At 41.3% G+C, this 15,132-nt stretch overlaps 1 pseudogene; it reads left to right on the forward strand.

Moving 5' to 3' along the window:
* The window catches only part of LOC140682050 (dynein axonemal heavy chain 5-like), an 82,041-nt pseudogene that overhangs the window by 12,117 nt on the left and 54,792 nt on the right, over positions 1-15,132 (forward strand).

A 15,132-nucleotide genomic window follows, 5' to 3' on the forward strand; every position in this document is an offset into this window, starting at 1 on the left:
TTTCTACCTCTGTCAGTTTTAGGTGGCATTAAATCTGAAACACTTACTAATGCCATAATTTTGGCAGAAGCTCCTCAACGTATCATGAAAAAAAAAAGTAAAACATTTAAAAGGTTGTATATGTTTCTTTTTAACTGAAACTTTGATGCAGAGAATGAAATATTAAAAACTGAGATAAAATACAAAATCATTCCACATAAATAGAAATAATTTATTCTACATGTCCAATGGAAAAAAAAAAAAAAAAAAGAGAAGAGAGACCAAAATGTCCTGCAGACTGCTTTAGGGAAGTTTCAATGCATGAGGGAAAAAGGTGGAAAGCTGGGTGACAATGTTAGATCCCAGGGAGTGACACCTTTTGAACTTGATATTCACTTTCTTACTCTAATATACAGAGCATGTAAAAGTATCTTCCTGGATTGCTCGGAAAGACTTTGTGCTAAAAAACCCAATTTCTTTAATATTTGTATCAATCATAACACCTATGAGTATGAGAGAGCTGCAGTATTGATCAGTTCAGACTACTTCCATCAATACAATATTAAAATGTATGGCAAGCGCTCAATATAATATTCATGACAATCAATCATAAACAGGTTTCAGATTGCATTTGAAAAGCCTTTCTGAGCTGTAATCACTGCTTTTATGTTTCCAGCCACTGGAGGATATAGAAGAGATCTTTGGAAGGTCTTTAGGTATTTTTTTACATGTGGAAATTGTCAAGTAATATAAGATATATATGTTACAACTATCGTATGCTTTCTGCCCAACAGTGATTGCTAATTACTTTCCAGTGCAAAACACAGTTATAAAATGTGTTGTGATTTTCTCATGAATATAATATTTATTTTATTGTAATTTTCCATTTTCTTCAAGCCCCGTTAGCTTCTACAATTCAGGTAATGATTCCTATGACATAATTTTCAGCTCCAGAAAACTTATTTTTGCTTTCACAAAGACAGTTCATTCATCTCTTAACCTAATTTCAGAATGGGTATGGGCAGAATGCATAAAAAAATGCATTAAATAGTGATGGCCAAATATCCCTATTCAACAGTCATTTCCAAAAAGGAAAAATGCAGTTTCCTTCAGAACCATTATTTCCACTTTAAATCCATTCTCTACACTAAACAGAAATAACGAGAATTAGCTATTTTACTGGAAATAAAATATTCTTTTTGTTCTAGTCATGTTTTGTACACTGCTGAGAACTGGGGAATAGGGATAATACATTTCTTCAAAATCTCAGCAATTCAAATACTTTTTTCATCAGAAAACCTTGCCTTGTTTTTTTTTCGTTGTTGTTCTTCATGATGTTCATTCCATGCAGTATCTGAGGTGGTTAATCGTATGACAAAAAGAGGTGAAAACACAGATTTTCAAAAGAAATAGGTGTTTCATGCATACTGATGAAATGGTGTTTTATGAATATTTAATGAAAACCTAGTTTGCTTATTTTTCTGATTGGCTCAAGTCTGTTGAAACCTTCCAAAAATTATGGGTTGACTTCCTTCAACATAGGAGGTAACGAAACCTACAAAGAGAATTTTTGAATTTAGTATATTACTCCTGTGTTCTGATTGACTTTAGCTATGAATTTTGCATATTTGTGTGCTATAAAGCAGAGAAAGCAAGTAGTTTTCCCTTCAAGTACTTTAATTGCCATTGAGGCAGGCAGCTTGGGAGACTTTAATGGCTGGAAACAGCCACGTGAGTTTAAAATGTTGCTTAGAACGTGTTCTATTAAAGATGGTGAATGACAAAAGCCCCAGTGCTGTGTTTATATGGTCATCACTATTGGAAAAGATGACACAGTTGGACAAGACCGACGACACTGACCACAGTGTCATGTGAAACAAAGTAAATGAAAATGCTAATAAGACAAAGTGTTCTGTCATCCTGAAAATAAATGTAAGCAAAGACTGATTTTTCAAAAAAATTTGAGTTTCTGGAGACATTGTGCATCTTCTCATTTAAATTCTTAGAATTTCAAACATTAATTCCAGGATATGGGAGTTTTTATTTAAGGTCATCCTCTTCCTTGCCAGCACAGTGCATGTATCCCGCTCTTGCCCAGAAACATGGATTTGCTGAACACTCCAAAAACACTGCTCTTTCCTAGGCGAGCTTCAAACTGCTGTCAGACGTCTGTGCTCTCTGTTTTCCGGTGCCCAGCTCGTTGCAGTAGACTGCACAGCCCACCCTGGCATTCAGTGCATATTGAAGGCAATTGCAAAAAACCAGCAGCTGCTCACTCCAGAACAAAAAGCGCTCTCTATGTCCTTGCTTCCCGACAAACTAAGTGCAGCCCTTCTTTTCTGCAGCTGCCATCGAGTGTTCTGAATCTTTGAAGCTCAGATCACGAACAAGAATTCCCCGGGATGTCTGCAGCAGGACGAAGTCAAAACCCAGGAAAGTCGTCCTGAACACCTGCCATAAGCATGCCAGCGGTGAATTGAAAGGGAAGGCAGGGTTGGCCATCGTCCTCTAGCAGGCCCAAGGCTGAGCACACAAGCTGGCTTCGTTCTTCGCGTCTCAGAAGCCAACCGCTCTCTCCGGCTCCCGGAGGCAAACAAGCGGCTACTAAGTTCACCACTGGCATGAACCACAGTTGTAAGATGCAAAGCGCGGCTTCGGCGGAAAGAAGCTGGGACCCGGCCCTTCCTTCCCGACAGCTTCTGAGAGCCGTAGTCCGCTTCTGAAGTGGACTGCGTCATAACGAAAAGCTATTCCAGCGTGTCTCGCAGGAAGAAAGCTTGCCAGCACAGTGAACGTATCCCGCTCTTGCCCAGAAACATGGATTTGCTGAACACTCCAAAAACACTGCTCTTTCCTAGGCGAGCTTCAAACTGCTGTCAGACGTCTGTGCTCTCTGTTTTCCGGTGCCCAGCTCGTTACAGTAGAGTGCTCAGTCCACCCTGGCATTCAGTGCACAGTGAAGGCAATTGCAAAAAACCAGCGGCTGCTCACTCCCAAACACAAGGTGCTGTCTATGTCCTTGCTTCCCGACAAACTCAGCGCAGCCCTTGTTTTCTGCAGCTAACATCGAGTTCTTTGCATCTTGGAAGATCAGGGCACGAACAAGAATTCTCCATGACATCTGCATCAGGACGAAGTCAAAACCCAGAAAAGTCGTCCTGGAACACCTGCCATAAGCATGCCTGCAGTGAATTGAAAGGGCAGGCAGCTGCAGCCACCGTCCTCTAGCAGTCCCAAAGCTGAGCACACAAGCCGGCTTTGTTCTTCGCCTCTCAGAAGCCAACCGCTCTCCCCGGCTCCCGGAGCCGAAGAAGCGGCTACTAAGTGCACCGCTGGCGTGAACCGCAGTTGTAGGCTGCAAAACGTGGCTTCGGCGGAAAGACGCCTGGAACAGGCGCTTCCCTCCAGACAGCTGCGTAGAGCCGTAGTCCGCGTCTCTAGTGGACTGTGTCATAGTGAAAAGCTTTTCAACGGTGTCTCGCAGGGAGAAAGCTTTCCAGCAGAGTGCACGTATCCCGCTCTAGCCCAGAAACATGGATTTGCTGAAAACTCCAGAAACACTGCTCTTTCCTAGGAGAGCTTCAAACTGCTGTCAGATCTCTGTGCTCTCTGTTTTCCGCTGCCCAGCTCGTTGCAGTATAGTGCACAGCGCACCCTGGAATTCAGTGCACAGTGAAGGCAATTGCAAAAAACCAGCAACTGCTCACTCCCAAACACAAGGCGCTGTCTATGTCCTTGCTTCCCGACAAACTCAGCGCAGCCCTTCTTTTTTGCAGCTGCCATCGAGTTCTCTGCATCTTGGAAGCTCAGCACATGAACAAGAATTCTCCAGGATGTCTGCATTAGGATGAAGTCAAAACCCAGGAAAGTCATCCTGGAACACCTGCCATAAGCATGCCAGCGGTGAATTGAAAGTGCAGACAGCTGCAGCCTCCGTCCTCTAGCAGGCCCAAGGCTTTGCACACAAGCCGGCTTCGTTCTTCGCCTCTCAGAAGCCAACCGCTCTCCCCGGCTCCCGGAGGCGAAGAAGCGGCTACTACGGGCACTGCTGGCGTGAACCGCAGTTGTACGCTGCAAAGCGCGGCTTCAGTGGAAAGACGCCGGGAACCAGTGCTTCCCTCCAGACCTCTGCGGAGAGCCGTAGTCCGCGTCTCTAGTGGACTGCGTCATAGTGAAAAGCTTTTCCAGATTGTCTCGCGGGGAGAAAGCTTTCCAGTACAGTTCACGTATCCCGCTCTTGCCCAGAAACATGGATTTGCTGAACACTCCAAAAACACTGCTCTTTCCTAGGCGAGCTTCAAACTGCTGTCAGACGTCTGTGCTCTCTGTTTTCCGCTGCCCAGCTCGTTGCAGCAGAGTGCACAGCCCACCCTGGCATTCAGTGCACAGTGAAGTCAACTGCAAAAAACCAGAAGCTACTCATTTCCAAACACAAGGCGCTGTCTCTGTCCTTGCTTCCCGACAAACTCAGCGCAGCCCTTCTTCTCTGCAGCTGCCATCGAGTTCTCTGCATCTGGGAAGCTCAGCACACGAACAAGACTTCTCCAGGACGTCTGCATCAGGACGAAGGCAAAACCCAGGAAAGTAGTCCTGGAACACCTGCCATAAGCATGCCAGCGTGAATTGAAAGGGCAGGCAGCTGCAGCCACCGTCCTCTAGCAGTCCCAAGGCTGCGCACACAAGCCGGCTTCGTTCTTCGCCTCTCAGAAGCCAACCGCTCTCCCCGGCTCGCGGAGACGAAGAAGAGGCTACTACGTGCACCGCTGGTGTGAACCGCAGTTGTAGTCTGCAAAGCGCGGCTTCGGCGGAAAGAGGCCAGGAACCGGCGCTTCCCTTAGGACAGCAGCGGAGAACCGTAGTTCGCGTCTCTAGTGGACTGCGTCATAGCGAAAAGCTTTTACAGCATGTCTTGCAGTAAGAAAGCTTGCCAGCACAGTGAACGTATCCCGCTCTGGCCTAGAAACATGGATTGGCTGAACACTCCAAAAACACTGCTCTTTCTTAGGCGAGCTTCAAACTGCTGTCAGACGTCTGTGCTCTCTGTTTTCTGCTGCCCAGCTCGTTGCAGTAGAGTGCACAGCCCAGCCTGGCATTCAGTGCTCAGTGAAGGCAATTGCAAAAAACCCGCAGCTGCTCACTCCCAAACACAAGGCGCTGTCTATGTCCTTGCTTCCCGACAAACTCAGCGCAGCCCTTCTTTTCTGCAGCTGCCATCGAGTTCTCTGCATCTGGAAGATCAGGGAACGAACAAGAATTTTCCAGGACGTCTGCATCAGGACGAAGTCAAAACCCAGGAAATTCGTCCTGGAACACCTGCGATAAGCATGCCAGTGGTCAATTGAATGGGCAGGCTGCTTCAGCCACCGTCCTCTAGCAGTCCCAAGGCTGCGCAGACAAGCCGGCTTCTTTCTTCGCCTCTCAGAAGCCAACCGCTCTCCCCGGCTCCCGGAGGCAAACAAGCGGCTACTACGTGCACCGCTGGCGTGAACCGCAGTTGTAGGCTGCAAACCGCGGTTTCGGCGAAAAGACGCCGGGAACCGGCACTTCCCTCCGGACAGTTGCGGAGAGCAGTAGTCCACATCTCTAGTGGACTGCGTCATAGCTAAAAGCTTTTCCAGCATGTCTCGCAGAGAGAAAGTTTTCCAGCACAGTGCAGGTATCCTGCTCTTGCCCAGAAACATGGATTTGGTGAACACTCCACCAACAATGCTCTTTCTTAGGCGAGCTTCAAACTGCTGTCAGACGTCTGTGCTCTCTGTTTTCTGCTGCCTAGCTCGTTGCACTAGAGTGCACAGCCCTCCCTGGCATTCAGTGAGGGTTATTGCAAAAAACCAGCAGCTGCTCACACCCAAACACAAGGTGCTGTCTATGTCCTTGCTTCCTGACAAACTCAGCGCAGCCCTTCTTTCCTGCAGCTGCCATCGAGTTCTCTGCATCTGGAAGGCCAGGCTACGAACAAGATTTCTCCAGGACGTCTGCATCAGGACAAAGCAAAAACCCAGGAAAGTCGTCCTGGTACAACTTCCAAAGGCATGCCTGCGGTGAATTGAAAGGGCAGGCAGCACCATCCACCGTCTTCCAGCAGTCCCAAGGCTGCGCAGACAAGCCGGCTTCGTTCTTCGCCTCTCAGAAGCCACCTGCTCTCCCCGGCTCCCGGAGGCAAAGAAGCGGCTACTATGTGCACCGCTGGCGTGAACCGCAGTTGTAGGCTGCAAAGAGCAACTTCGGCGGAAAGACGCCGGGAACCGGCGCTTCCCTCCGGACAGCTGCGGATGGCCGTAGTTCGCGTCTCTAGTGGACTGCGTCATAGCGAAAAGCTTTTACAGCATGTCTTGCAGTAAGAAAGCTTTCCAGCACAGCGCACGTATGCCGCTCTTGCCCAGAAACATGGATTTGCTGAACACTCCAAAAACACTGCTCTTTCCTAGGCGAGCTTCAAACTGCTTTCAGACATCTGTGCTCTCTGTTTTCCGGTGCCCAGTTCGTGTCAGTAGAGTGCACAGCCCACCCTGGCATTCAGTTCACCGTGAAGGGAATTGCAAAAAAACAGCAGCTGCTCACTCTCAAACACAAGGTGCTGTCTATGTCCTTGCTTCTTGAAAAACTCAGCGCAGCCCTTCTTCTCTGCAGTTGCCATCAAGTTCTCTGAATCTTGGAAGCTCAGATCACGAACAAGAATTCTCCAGGATGTCTGCATCAGGACGAAGTAAAAACCCAGGAAAGTCGTCCTGGAACACCTGCCATAAGCATGCCAGCGGTGAATTGAAAGGGCAGGCAGCTGCAGCCACCGTCCTCTAGCAGTCCCAAGGCTGCGCAGACAAGCCGGCTTCTGTCTTCGCCTCTCAGAAGCCAACCGCTCTCCCCGGCTCCCGGAGGCGAAGAAGCGGCTACTACGTGCACCGCTGGCGTGAACCGCAGTTGTAGTCTGCAAAGCGCGGCTTCGGCGGAAAGACTTTAGGCACCAGCGATTCCCTCCGCCAGCTTCTGAGAGCCGTAGTCTGCATCTCTAGTGGACTGCGTCATAGCGAAAAGCTTTTATAGCCTGTCTCGCAGTGAGAAAGCTTTCCAGCACAGGTGCACATATCCTGCTCTTGCCCAGAAACATGGATTTGCTCAACACTCCAAAAACACTGCTCTTTCCTAGGCGAGCTTCAAACTGCTGTCAGACGTCTGTGCTCTCTGTTTTCTGCTGCCCAGCTCGTTGCAGTAGAGTGCACAGCCCAGCCTGGCATTCAGTGCACAGTGAAGGCAATTGCAAAAAACCAGCGGCTGCTCACTCCCAAACACAAGGCGCTCTCTAGGTCCTTTCTTCACGACAAACTCAGCGCAGCCCTTCTTTTCTGCAGCTGCCATCGAGTTCTCTGCATCTTGGAAGATCAGGGCATGAACAGGGTTTTTTGGCTGCAGAAGAAATTTTAGGTTCTCATATGGCAATGTTCCTTGGTATGGGTCTCATCAGAGGATCTATCTGATATATGCACCTTTTTGCCTTAGTTGATTATCATAAGACATTGTTTCCAGCTTAAATTTGCTTTTTTTTACCCTGGTAAAAAAAATCAGAAAAAGGTCAGAAGACTTTTTTAAAGTGTGATGAGTATTTGTTAACCTTTTTTTTTTTAGATCATACATCACTTTAAACTTGATTGAAAATCTGAAACTCTTATATAGAACAGCAGGAGTGCAAGGCAAAGGCACCTGTTTTCTTTTTACAGACAATGAGATCAAAGATGAGTCTTTCTTAGAATACTTGAAGAATGTCATCAGGGGAGGTAAGATGGTCAATTTTTCGCTTTTTAAAATTCAGAATTTTGAGGTAAAAGAGCATAATTTTTTTGAATATTTTGGTTTAGGTTGAAGCGTACACTTCCAAAAACTAGAACTCAAGTGCTTTTTGTCATTAGAGTAGTATTAAAAATGAATGCAGTCTACGAAATCTACAAAATCCTAGGTCACACCAAGAGAAGCTATTTTAAGGGACATGAGAACAGCTTAAAAAAAATAAAATTTAGACTTGAGAAATATTACTGATGTTTTTAAAAGTTCTCTGTTAAATTTACTATTAGTATACAGTTAGTTTTTGTATGGTAAATTTATGTCCAGAATTGATGGGGTTTATTGATTTTATTTACTTATTTACTATTTCAGGGTTATGCTTCAGAGTAATTACTTCTAATTATTAGAATATAAAGATAAAGAAGGAAAGCTATTTGAGGGTGGAATTCAAAATTTACAGCAAGTTACATTTCAGTCTATTTAATGGAATAACTTCATGGAATAACTTAAAACTTCTTGTTAAAGAAGCTGGGGGGGGGTACTAATATCTTCAGTGTCTGAGATTTGTGTCCCTTCCTACAATAATGTGTATTAAAAGAACCTCATGATGTATCCTCTATTTTGGATAATGTCAAGAAGCATGAAAAACCTTCCTTCTTCCCAAAGGTGTCAAACTTATTTGCACGTGATGAAGTAGATGAGATCATTAGTGACCTCATTCCCTCCTTCAAAAAGGAGCATCCACAAAGACCTCCAACCAGTGAAGCTCTGTATGACTATTTCATGGCCAGAGTCCATCAGAACCTTCACGTAGTTCTTTGCTTTTCACCAGTAAGTGAAAAATTCTGAAATAGGGCCCTGAAGTTCCCTGCTCTCATTTCTGGATGCACTATAGATTGGTTCAGCCGATGGCCTAAGGATGCTCTGGTGGCAGGCATGTATAGGATTTTTCTTTGCAGACACATAATTTTCTTATCAGTGGTCATGTAGCTGTTTTAATTGTGTTGAATTTTAACAAAATAAATCCTTGATTCTAATATTTGATGTAGACATTTTCTTCTTTAAAGACTGTTTTATTAAGCTGTTGAAATATTTCTAACAGAGAAATGGTTTTGAACACAGTTTTAAAAAAAATCCCCATGAAGATGTCTTTAAAGTATTTGTAAAGAAGGCAAATAAACTAAAGAAAGAGATTATTTATTAATATGTCTGTGATAGGGCATACAGAGGAATGCTGTGATTACCCAGTCCTTGGTAGGTAGCAGCTAGGTTCAGCGTGAAAAAGCAGTTGCACACTTTGGCGATGAAGAATGACAGATCCTTGGCTGTACTTTTTACTGACAAGTGTGGAATAATATTCAGAATCTGACTGTGAGGAGTAAAGAAGACTGAGTTTTCAGGAGCTGGGTGAAAGCTAAGATACTTCATGCTGACTTGTTTTATAGTGACTTGTTTATAAGCTAAGATGTTTTTGTAAATATTTACTAACATTTAGGCTTTCTTTCTTTCCTAAGTGTCTGAACACTTCCTGTCCCCATTTGATATGGACTGCACTGCTGATACAAAGATGGAAATTGTGCAGTGTGTGGGCTCATTCCAGGATGGAGTGACAGAAAAATGTTCTGATTACTTTCAAAGATACAGATGTTCTACACATGTGATTCCCAAATCCTACCTGATTTTTATTCAGCGATATAAAACCACATACAAAGAAAAGTATGCTGAAGTGCAAATATTATCAAACAGGTAGACTACTCAGGTTACTCCTGTTTTTCTGTAGTTTTCTTCCCCAGGTAGAATATTCTGATATGTTTCATTTCGATGCATGGCTTGTCTCCTCACACAGCAAAAAAAAAAAGGTATTTTTAATTCCTAAAATTATGTGAAGTTGTAACTTATTCAAATATTGTAGTTGCTCATGTCATATAAGATAAAGACTACATATATTTGGGGGGGCAGGGGAGAAGAGTAGTGATGCATGAAAAATAGAGGTAGAGGGAATATGAGGTGAATATAAACGATACCCATATGTTTCTAAAGAGTAAAAGAAGGCATCTACATGTAATTTTATATTATATTGATAATAGCATTTAATTTGTCAGGTGGCAAATTTTGTTTCCTAAGTGGACACTTGTAACCTCCTGTTATGAATATGTAAGGAATTTCCTAAGTGGTTTTGTGAGCACAGAGCCTTACTTAGACTCCTGAGCTTTTTAATCATGCATTATTAAGGTGGTTTTGATATACTTATTTCTATTTTAAGATGCTTTATTAAAGTAATTATATCTATTTGCTGATATATCTTCATGTCAGGAGCACCCAGCTGTAATGTAAAAGTAGCAATCAGTGCATCAGTTGGTATCACCCTTAAGAAAAACTGCCTTTTCAGTTTTGAAAGATTGGCAAAAAGAACTGGAAACCTTAAAGAAAGGCTTAAACTTGTTTATTTGGCTTTGAATCATTCTTTGTCTTCAAAGTCAAATTGAATTTGAAACCTGTAGTTATGTTAAGGGTGAAGACTTGTACAACAGAAGGGTGTTGCCCTGTTTTCTACCTTCAGATTTATCAAGTTAGTTCACGGAGTCTAATTTCTTCCACTTAAACTTATTTGCACTGTCTGAATTTGTCAGCAGTTACACTTTGTCTGTTCTCCTGTATTTGTTCAGCTGTCCAAGTACTGCATAGCCTTCACAACAGCAGTCTCTCTAGAGGCCTTGTAAGCTGTCTGAAAGGTCCCGGGTGAAGAATTTCTGATAGAAAAAAAGCACTGTTGAAGGGGCATTTTAATGCTGAATCAGAGAGGTCTTATCTCAATACTATTTATCTTTTCCTCTCTTTTGTTTGGTCTTGGTTTCTTTTCAGTTTCCATTTCAAATACAAAATATTGATTGGTTATAATTTTCAGAATTTCGGTGATCAGAAAATGCTTTCTGCTGTATGGAACTCAGTTCTTTGATTATTGGCTCAAGAGGGACAGTGAGCAACATTTCTAGAATAACACATAGGATTTTTATGCAATGATAAAGGCATACTGTTTGATCAGAGGCAGGTAAAATTTCAAGCCACAAACTTTATTAATGTACTTTATTGTCCACTTTATTGATTCTGAAGATACCAGAAATGTAAAATTCCTGTCCAAGTTTTATTTTTGGTGTAAAACATAACTTGCAATTGTTCATTTTGATTGATATGATTTATTCTATAGATGGAAAGTAGAGTGTAAATTACATAGTGAATGAGATGCTTTTTATTTTGCTTTTTAACTTCAGAATAAATACTGGTCTGGAAAAATCAAAAGAGGCCTCTGAGTCAGTGGCTGCTCTAAGCAGAGAACTGGAGGTAAAAGAAAAGGAACTTCAAATTGACAATGAAAAAGCTGACATGGTATGTACAGCCTTCAAAGTGTATTGTTGTTTGATTTTTTTTTTCTTCTTTTATTTATTCTATTTTTAAAAGATGAATCAATTAAAATGAAGTTAATTGTTGGAAAGAAAGGATCTTGGAGAAAATGATGCTATTTGAGTTTTCTGAAATTGGAGAGATATGATTTTACAACAAAAACTTTTAACTACGGCATGTGGGTTTTCTTACATTCTAGGTATTGAAAGAAGTTACTGTAAAAACACAGGCTGGTGAGAATGTGAAGGGTGATGTTCAGAAAGTGAAAGACAAAGCCCAAGCTATTGTAGACAGTATCACAGTTGACAAAGCCATTGCTGAAGAGAAGCTGGAAGCTGCCAAACCTGCTTTGGAAGAGGCAGAAGCAGCCTTACAGGTCAGTACTTGGACCATGTATAACATTTCCACTAAGAAGATGGATGTCAGAAATACAAAATTGCAGGTGCATTGCATAACTCTTCACTTGATAGAAAATAAATATATGTATTTTGAGGCTTTTTAGGTTCAGTTTTGTTTTTCTTTTTTCACATGAGTACCAATCCCAATATAGTCCCTTTTCAGAGAAGGGCAAGTTTTAACTTTCTTTGAAACTGTAATTGAATATAGCATGTGCCACAGGTTAGACTAGTAACTGAAAATTGATACTATCATTAAACAGCATGTGTGCAATGAGTGAAGTGCTGTCCATGTAAAATCAGTTGTAATTCCATCCAAATCCAAAACTTCTATTTTAAGTTTTCACGAAGAAATTGCATTTTCAATAGGTTTTCTGCTCTACTATTTTCTGTCTTTAAAAAAAATATATTTTCTTAGGGGTTGTAGCATTATCAAGACTTCATTTCCTTCACCATACTTTTCTTGTACAGCTTTTTTAATAGAATGTCCATATATTTAAGATTAAAAAATTAATATTTGTTGATCTTGCATAATATTTATCTTTGTCTGCTCAGCTGACTTTATAGGAGGATGTGCCTCAAGACATTTTACCGTGAGCAGTACTAGTGGAATCTGAAATACACCTGTTAGACGCTAGCAAGGAGCTCACATCTCAAGAAATGGAAAAGTATGAAGTAAAAACCTGAAGGATAGACAAACCTCAAAGGGTTTTATGTAGATTTGCTGGAAATTATACTTTTCCATTTGAGAGGCTTGTTGTGGTGGTTAAAGAATGGCATGATTAGCTTTAGAATCTAGTGTAGAAGAATTTTTATGGCTCTTCTGAATGTAAGACTTCATTTTGAGTGAGACATGTTTAATAGCCTCTAACTGCCATGATGCTTAAAGGGTAGAGTGCAAAAGTCTAAATGAAGGGGGATGACCTGACAGCTGGAGAAGGTGTGTATTATAGGACCTTGATATGTAGCCACAGGAAAAAGGTTAAAGAGCTAGCAACAACAAAACAGCAAACCTGGTAGTGGGCAAGCATTCTGACAAGTGAAAAATAAGCAATGTTAATTAGTCAGCATCTGCAGTATAAAAAGGGTACCAGTATGATGGGTCTGGACCTGTATCTTATTAAAGGTTACTTTCTGCTTTTGACTAAAATGGCTGAACCAAAACAATACTGCTCTTCTAGAAATGCAGGGTGCTAATAACTGAAAACCTGATTTCAAGAAAAAGTGAAGCTGGCATTATTGTAAAACTTCTCAATGGGAAAAAGTATTTGGGCTTAATCTTAAAATTTTTGACTTTTCTATAATAAATTGCTTTGCTTATGTCTAAAGGGGGAAGGCAAACTGTCATAAAAAGCGATCTAGCAGAATGTGTCCATGTATTCTCAGCATTCATTCATTCATTCATTCATTCATTCATTCATTCATTCCCTCCTTTAAGCAAGAATCTTCTCTGTATGGGTCTGCACTTTTCAAAAATGAATCTCATAATCATTATGGATTTGCAAATTTGAGCTAGGGATTCCTATAGTAGAATTCTGGTTGCAGAGTAGGTAAATGCCTATTAAAAATATTTGGTAAATAGAAAGGTCATTACCCAAATAAAAAAAAAAGTGATTAGCTATTTTACTCAATTTTTTAGCATCTTTTAAGAATGATAGATGCTACATTAAGAGAAAGGTAGGTACACAGCATCTTATAAGCATTTCTAAACATATAGTGAGATTAGTTTTTTAAAGTTTGAGTAAGAATTGTCAGAGTTCAGTAAAACTTTGTAGCACTTTGCCCTGTAATAAATATAGCACATTAAATGCAGAACTATAGACGAATAAATAAATGAATAAAATTTAAATGTAACAATTTTGCCACAACTTGTATTTTAGGAAAAAAAAAAAAAAAAACCAAAAAACAGGCTGAGCTGAATTTCCTAACAGTCACAAAGAAAGACTCGGCAAAGTTTTCACACAGATATCTGGAAAATGTCTGATGAATTATTTCGTGCACAGTGAACCCAACAAGCAGCAAAATATTGAAGGGAAACAAAGGGCTGGCAGAGGGAAGGCGATCTGGATGGTCTGCAGTGTAATTAAAATCTGCCTCGGTGAATTCCCAGTGAGGCATGTGCTAGGCTAGAAGCAAGATGTCATGACACTGACAGGAATCTGTTGCTTACTGTTTAGGCTGTCGTGTACTTGGACTTATTAAACTGCCTGTAAATAAGCAAAACAACTGCTCAGAGTTGTGTGTGTTGCAGGAGGGGTCTGCCCATCAGCTGTTCCCATTGTTCAGTGGTTTTATTGCTTTGTATGTGGTGCAGTAAACACTGCTGCTCAAATTGAGTCTTCTCTAAGGAGACATCTTCAGCAGACTTTTCTGTGTTTTCTGATTCATGATGTAGAGTTATGAGTTACAGTGTTATACTTGCACCCTAGGCTTATTTAGCCTTACTTGTTAGGGCCTAGGTTTTAATACCTTATTATAATATATTTTTCTATGGCCTCCTTCTATGCCAGGAATATTCCTGGTAAGATGTACTAGGAGATACAAACATATAGATATACCAGGCCTTCTCACTGGTTTCCTTAATTTACCTTCATTTGCTGGATGTCAACAAAAAGCATTTTCTTTCTAGATACAGTTTCTGGTCAATATGTTCACATTTAAAAAACAAGTAAACTTTCAAGATATTTCTGATTTGCTCTTTTTTATTGTCAAAACAGTTCATGGTAATTTTGAGATTTAAGGTGTGGGGATGCTGTGCTGAGGTTTCCTAGGAGTTGATAGGAGTAAGTAGTGAAAATCTGATTGGGGGAGGTCCTTCTAGCTTCATGCTTTTTAGAGGTAAAAATAGCATATATATATTTTTTTCTCCCATTGCTTAAGTTCACCATTAAGTTGGTGAACTTATGCCCCATGTTTTATTAACTAAACAGTAACTGCTTTGCCCTTTGTTTCAATTCCTAGACAATAAAACCTGCAGATATTGCCACAGTGGGCACACTTGGTCGACTTCCTCACCTCATCATGCGTATTATGGTCTGCGTGCTGCTGCTCTTCCAGCGTAAAGTCAACCACGTGAAAATTGATCAGGAAAAACGCTGTACTGTCCCACTGTGGCAAGAGTCGCTGAAGCTGATGACAACAGGGAACTTCTTTCAGAGTGTACAGGTGCTTGTGCAACCTTTTCCTTTTTTATTTTTTTTTTTTAAGGGACAATGTTTTCCCTGGTGCTCGTAGGAGAACAAATGTGCAAGGGAAATCACACAATAGATCTGAAATGATAAGGACTTAAGAATAAATATGTCAGGATGAAATAAACTTTAATCCTTCTTAAAAAGTCATGTTATAAATCAACTATAATTTTGCTAAGTAAGGCAATAAATTTGTTTAAGGTGACAAATGATTCAAAGCCTGAAGCATTTGGTTTTGATAGGCATTAGTTATTTGCTTCATTAAAGCTGATAAAAGCCACATTTTTTCCTAGTATTTAACTTTTCATTAATTTTCAACATTTCAACTTGTGCACTGGTTTGGAAAAGCATAGATGGTTATTAGGATGAACACAACCACAATCCCAGCTTTTAAAATT

This window comes from Taeniopygia guttata, chromosome W (assembly GCF_048771995.1).
Source record: "Taeniopygia guttata chromosome W, bTaeGut7.mat, whole genome shotgun sequence".
NCBI lineage: Eukaryota > Metazoa > Chordata > Aves > Passeriformes > Estrildidae > Taeniopygia > Taeniopygia guttata.